This window comes from Corvus hawaiiensis, chromosome 9, assembly GCF_020740725.1.
Source record: "Corvus hawaiiensis isolate bCorHaw1 chromosome 9, bCorHaw1.pri.cur, whole genome shotgun sequence".
Lineage (NCBI taxonomy): Eukaryota > Metazoa > Chordata > Aves > Passeriformes > Corvidae > Corvus > Corvus hawaiiensis.
The window spans coordinates 18,421,014-18,427,044 of NC_063221.1; the positions used below are offsets into that span (position 1 = coordinate 18,421,014).

The 6,031-nt window shown below is 40.9% G+C and overlaps 1 long non-coding RNA gene across 1 annotated transcript; it reads left to right on the top strand.

Annotated features, from left to right (window-relative positions):
- Window positions 1-68: 68 nt before the first annotated feature.
- Window positions 69-2,185, top strand: LOC125330117. The gene is made up of 2 exons (XR_007205374.1): window positions 69-451; window positions 1,436-2,185. It is a non-coding gene; the product is annotated as an uncharacterized LOC125330117 (long non-coding RNA).
- The last annotated feature ends 3,846 nt before the right edge of the window (window positions 2,186-6,031 follow it).

Consider the following 6,031-nt stretch of genomic DNA (forward strand, 5'->3'; position numbering starts at 1 on the left):
GGCCGGGTGAGCGGCGCCGGCGGCCGCCCCGCCCCGCCCCGGCCCCGCTCCGCCCCGACCGCCTTCCTTCTCCGGCCCCGGCCCCGGCTCGCGCTGAGGGGATGGCGGGCGGGATGGAAGGGGAGGGTTGGCCCTGGTGGCCCGTCAGAATCTTCGTCCCGGGCAGCCCAGGGTTTCGGGGCTGGGTCAGCCCGCCCGCCAGCCCTGGGCTAGGGAGACTCTCGGAGCCGGCCGTGGCCTTTGCCGTAAAGAGTCCCTAGCAGGGTGGGCGGCACCGACAGAGCCCGCTCGGGCGGGCGGAGGTGGCCCCACGGGCACGTCTGTCCGCGCTCCACGCGTGAAAATCCTGCCCCTCCGAGGGACCGCGAACCGGCCTGTCCCGGGGACTGGCCCCCTCGGACGCGGCTCTGGGAGGACAAGTCCCGCTCCTGTTTCTTGTGTCCTGAGTTTTGTAAGTCAAACCTTGTCCTCACGAAAAACAGTTTTCGGATAGACCGTCGAAGTGTAAACTGGGGATGAATTTTTAAGAAGTCGTGCAGAAAAAAAGGCTGTTTATTAAAAGATGTTTGGATAAACATTTGCTGAGATGCAACTAGGCAATAGCACCAAAACATGACAAAAAGTTTTTGGAGACCTTGAGTACAGTAGCAAAACTCAATAGCAGTAATCAAGCAAATTAGGGGAAAATAGTTCTACTTTTAGTAATTTCCATTATTTTAACATCTCTCATCATGATTTTTGAATGTTCAAGAAGAAAAGAAAGGACCTTTGACATGGCCAGGAATTAGAAAAACATTTACATTGTGGCATCATTGGCAACAACTTAATATACCCAGCTTGAAAATGATCCTGATCATTCAGTTAAGTAATTTATGTCATAATCCAAATAGTAAGTAATGTGTGGCTGAATTTGATAAAGTCAGAGGAAATCCTATGGCATTATGACAAGAAGTGAATTCCAGAGAAGGGAAATAACTAACAATTAAAGCAATCTTGCTTACATGCCGGTCAGATTACAGGAATTAAAACCAAAACAAAACCCAGGCTGTGTAAAATTCCTATTGTACCTTTTATCCTGATAAGAACAGGGCCTGAAAGGTATTGTGTGTGTTTCCTTTTCTCGAATCATTTTACCTTTTTCAGCTTGTATTGTCTTGCTTACACATCAGTATAAGTGTTTGCATATAAAAGCTATATGACAAGTTTGTTTCCATTTCCTAAACTTAGTGTTACTGGTATATAGAAGTCCCACAAGTCTCTCTTTCAATGCTCAGTACTATATGGCCTGACAAATGCTGATTATAGTCATGTAAGTGCTGATTAAAATTTATTGTGATATCAATTTAGCATATGTAAAAAGAAATCACCATCAAAAAATTTTAATTGGAATGTACAGAAGCAATTATTTCACTTCATAACTTCCATTGGCGCTAAGTTCCAGCAGTTCCCGTTGATGGAGTTCTACAAGAAGAGATGCCAAACAACTGAAAGCAGTGGTGCCTGAGCTTGTAGCAGAAGCACTACCTCAGCTGCGATGTTCCCCAGTAAAGCCCTGGATGTGTAGTATGTTCAGGCTGGAATGGACAGTCATCAAGTCAGTCTTAACTCTTCCCAAATCAAAATACTGCTAGTTCTTCCCTGAAGCTTGCAGCCTGCTGCTGCCCCTGACATGTGAGCCTCGCCTGCCAGAGAGGAAAGTGCTGCTTTCTGTTACATTGTCTGACATCCTTGGCACTGCTTTTCCTTCAGAAAATGGCTGGATGGAAGAGGAACAAGACTCCCACCTTTAACCTCCATGGGTTAGAGTGATCTTGTAGGATATTGGAAACCTACTTTTAGTTGCTCCTTTCCTGAGGAGCCCCAAACAGAGTAGTACTACTTCTTAGGAAAAACCCTTAAGTAGCTGGTACTTCCACCACTAGCAGATGGGCTGCTTGGCAGATGTGGGGCACTGGATCTGGTGTTTCAGTTCTCACTTTTAATGTCCTTCCTCTTTCATGAGTGTTTAGTGGTCAATGTGACAGAGAGAAAGAAAATAACTCTTCAACTAGTGATTAGTACACTTATTCAAGAGGAAGATCTGTTCTACTGCATGATTATATACTTAATATAAAACTCAAGTTCAGATAATGTTTTTCCCATTTTGTACTTCAATGTATAAATAAATTCATTTAATGGATCACAACCTGGAAGTCCATGCTTTCCAAATTCTACAGTATTCTACTACTCTTAAAACACTACTGAGTTTCTCCCTTTCTTGACATTCCCTTTCTCTGCATGCTGTAGGCCTATTACATACTGTTCAGGACAAACTCTGGAAATATTTTTGGCATTCTAGAAGGTGTTAACAGCCGAATTTTGGAGACTACTGTTGCCATTTTAAGAAATTACTACATGCAGGCTGTCTGCCCTGTCTTTATTGGAAGCTTCAATAGCTGGCTCTAGTAGGAAATCAGGTCCCTCTCTACAACTACTATTCAAAGCCAAAAGCGTTGTCAGGGTTTTGGGCTTGGGATAAACTGATATATCTGGCTCAGGTAAGGAAAGCCGTACCTTAGCACACAGGCTTAATTAGAAGCCAGATACTGACACTGGGGGTGCTGAAGGTGAATTCAAAGCATGCACAGTGTGTAGAGATATACATCAATGCATTCTGATAAAATCAGTTGCAAGGGTTGAGGAGCTGTGTTGGAAGAACAGTATCAAACAGTAGCTGTCCTCAGAAGTGGGCTAGACAGCAGGACGGTCACTAGTAAAAGTACTGGAGCCATAAGATTGTCAGGCTCAAGAATTGTCTCAGGCTGAAAAAGAAATTAAAGCCTGCCATGAGCCCAATCTCTGAGAATTAAGAAGAGGGGGTGTGACCATTGTACCAGAAGATATGGTGAATGCCATACTTTGCCTACTGTCTGATCTTCAGCCTTTCTTGTAACATACCCCAAAAGAAGAAAGAACCTTTTGTAGCATTGTACTGCTGGATATAAACAGACCCTGAAACATCCCTTCCTATAAGTAGAAATAGAATTCATATGGAAAATCCAAACCAACCACCAACCAACCAAAATTATATTAATATAAAGGTTTATAGTATAATTAAAATAAAATATTTTAATGTAAAGAATAATAGCTTATAACTGAAATGATTCTCAGCTGGCTCCCAGTACTGCTTTCTGTCTGTACAGGAAGGTAGTGGTTGAACCAAAGGCTTTGGAGTCAAAGATTTGAAAAATCCCAGAAATGCCTTCATAAGTCAGTTTATATGCTGTGAAAACACTGTAAATTAAACAGACACACTCTGGTAGCACATCTAATCCCAATAATATAGTGCCCATGTTGGAATTCATACTTTTTAAGTTCTGTAATACACTGAGGTTTTATGGGTCGTGTCTTGTGTCACTGTGTGTATATACACCTCTTCTCATTCATGATTATGTAACCGCAGCATATATTTGCATAATCTGTTTTTCTATTAATACTTAACATATTTGTGTAATCATTTAATGCAGTTTAACAATGGGAAATTAATAGGCAATACATTCCTTCAATGTATTACTAGTCACAACCCTGCAGAACTCCAGCTGATAGTTTGAAGAATAGTAGCAATCCTGGAACCAGATTTTCCAGATAAATGTGTGTAAATTTGATTTACCGTTTATTGATGTATTGAAAAGACATATGAAAAGGAGTAGAATCACTATAATAACCAAAACTTGTTTTACTAAAGTAGGTAAGGGCATTTGTGTGTGAGTCTATAGATTCTTTGCCAGCATTAACAACTGTAAGCTTAGCTTGATAATAACCAGGCAAAGATTATAAAATCAGTAGTGCCAGCTGCCTGGCCTGTGTACAATCAGGCTTTCATGAAAAATGTGGGGACTGGATTTGACAGAACCAGAAAGCAGCTGTTCTCAACAGCACACTTCCGCTCAGAAACTACAGAGATCTGAGGGAGAATTAATGCTCCTTTTCACATTAGTGCACCCTTTCAGTGGTCCTTGTGGCAGCTGTTGCTGTGCTTCCCTGAAACACTCAAACTGGAGTTGTACTAGGACTGCATGCAGCAACTGGCAAAACGTTCAGTAGGCAAAAGTCCTGAGATTTCAGGGAACTGGACTAGGTATATCATGTGTGGTTTTCATGGTCTTTGTCCTTTGAATATCATACTTCCTGGAGCAGGAAGGATAATCATTTAGTCCCATACACCAGCTGTCTATCTTAGAAGAAGTTGGCTATCTTACACTTGGAGGAACTGGCCCCTGTGGAAATAGAAATAAATTTTTGGGGTTTCCTCGTTTAACTATGCAATGATAGTTTAATAACTGGAAGTTATTTGCAGCTTTACCACTTCCCTAATAGTGACTGAGAAAGTAGTTTCATCACATGGTACTACAGTTTCTCCACATGTGGCATAGGAATAATTGAACTTACCTCTTCATGGAACATCATGAAGTTTATGTAGGAAGCTGGAAGCTGAAATTATTTTAAGAACATTGGGAAGACCATATTGAGGAACACAGCTTTTATGGTTTTGACATCAACTATCACATCTTTTCTAGCTAGTTTGAGCTGGCATGTGGCAATTGTATTGGCAACTGGGACTGCAGCACACATCGCTTTTGAACATACATACATGTATATGTGTATGCATATATACACATAAACATGATAATGGAAATCAAACAGCCTTACTCTGTCATTTTACACCTGCTTGTCAGAAGACATGACAGAGCAAATTTTGTCTGTCTTTTGTAGAGGTGTTTTGGGAAGTGCTCAATCCTGCATTACTTGAACTGACTTCTTCAGAGCTTTTACTATGGACAGAGATCAGTGAACATGAGCTCCTGATTAAAACAAATCTTCCTCATTCTACTACAGTAAGAGTCAGTCTTAAGTACTAAATTGAACCTGCAACTTTTCATATTTGATTGTACTTTTAAATATGCATTTATATCAAGGTGAGAGCATCTCGAAAAGAGATGCTGTGATGGATTTTTGTAACATTTGGGAAAACTGAAAATGTAGTTGAAGCCCACTAGATGTCAGTGCCGCCGCACAATAGACTACTGCAGCTCTGCTCACTAGGCAGGTAGGACAGTGTGTCCCAGAGTAATGGGTGAGTTGTCCTGGATGGCGGGAATTGTCTATGTAAGGTCTGTCGTATTTTTACATAACTCTGGGAAATAGTTACAGGAGCAATGATGCAACCTATTTATTCTGATTGTAGTTCCTATCAAAGAATTTGTATGCAGCAGAACTCCTTTATGGAATAAGAAGACTTATCAGAAGCAAACAAAAGGAGATATTTCTGAATGAAAGGACAGTCACTGAACTAAAAGCAATTAGAGGGAACTGGTACTAGCAAATAAAGCTTCATCTCTGACTCTTACGTCCAAAGGAGTCTTTCTCCTCTAAAATGTGTTAGCTGTTCTGGCTTCAATATGAACTGAAATTACAACATTGATTATTGCTTGGGAAAATGAAATTTTAGATTTGAAAACACAATATTTTGTCTCTGATGGATATCCACTTCTGTGTAAGCCAGCATATGTCTAAAGATTGCTGGAGAAATTAAATCTGGTCAATCTTGCATGCACCAAGCAGAAGGAACAGTGTATTAAGAGGGTCACTGCAAATCTGCAGCTTTTGCAATAGCAGGCAATTGCCAAAATTAAACAATGAACAAAGAAACACACTGGAGTCATGAATTTCTGACATGGAAATGAAAGGTTCAATTATACCTTTAGAACAGATGAAGTCATGAACTGTGACAAACACTCAGCAGTGTTCCTGCAGCATCTAAAGAAGCTTCTCTCAAGCACATCTCTTTTAATAAGGCCTGTAATTATGTCATTGTGGAACTGTGCATCCTATATCCTTTAATTATTTTCCACTCTGTGGATTGTGCCACTGTCATTAAAATGTGGTTTTGAGGACTGAAACTTGTAATTCATTCTTTGTTTAGGAGGTACAGAGTGCAATGCTAATTACCATGCTAATTAGACCTCACTGCTGGATAGTGCTTGCTTTATTT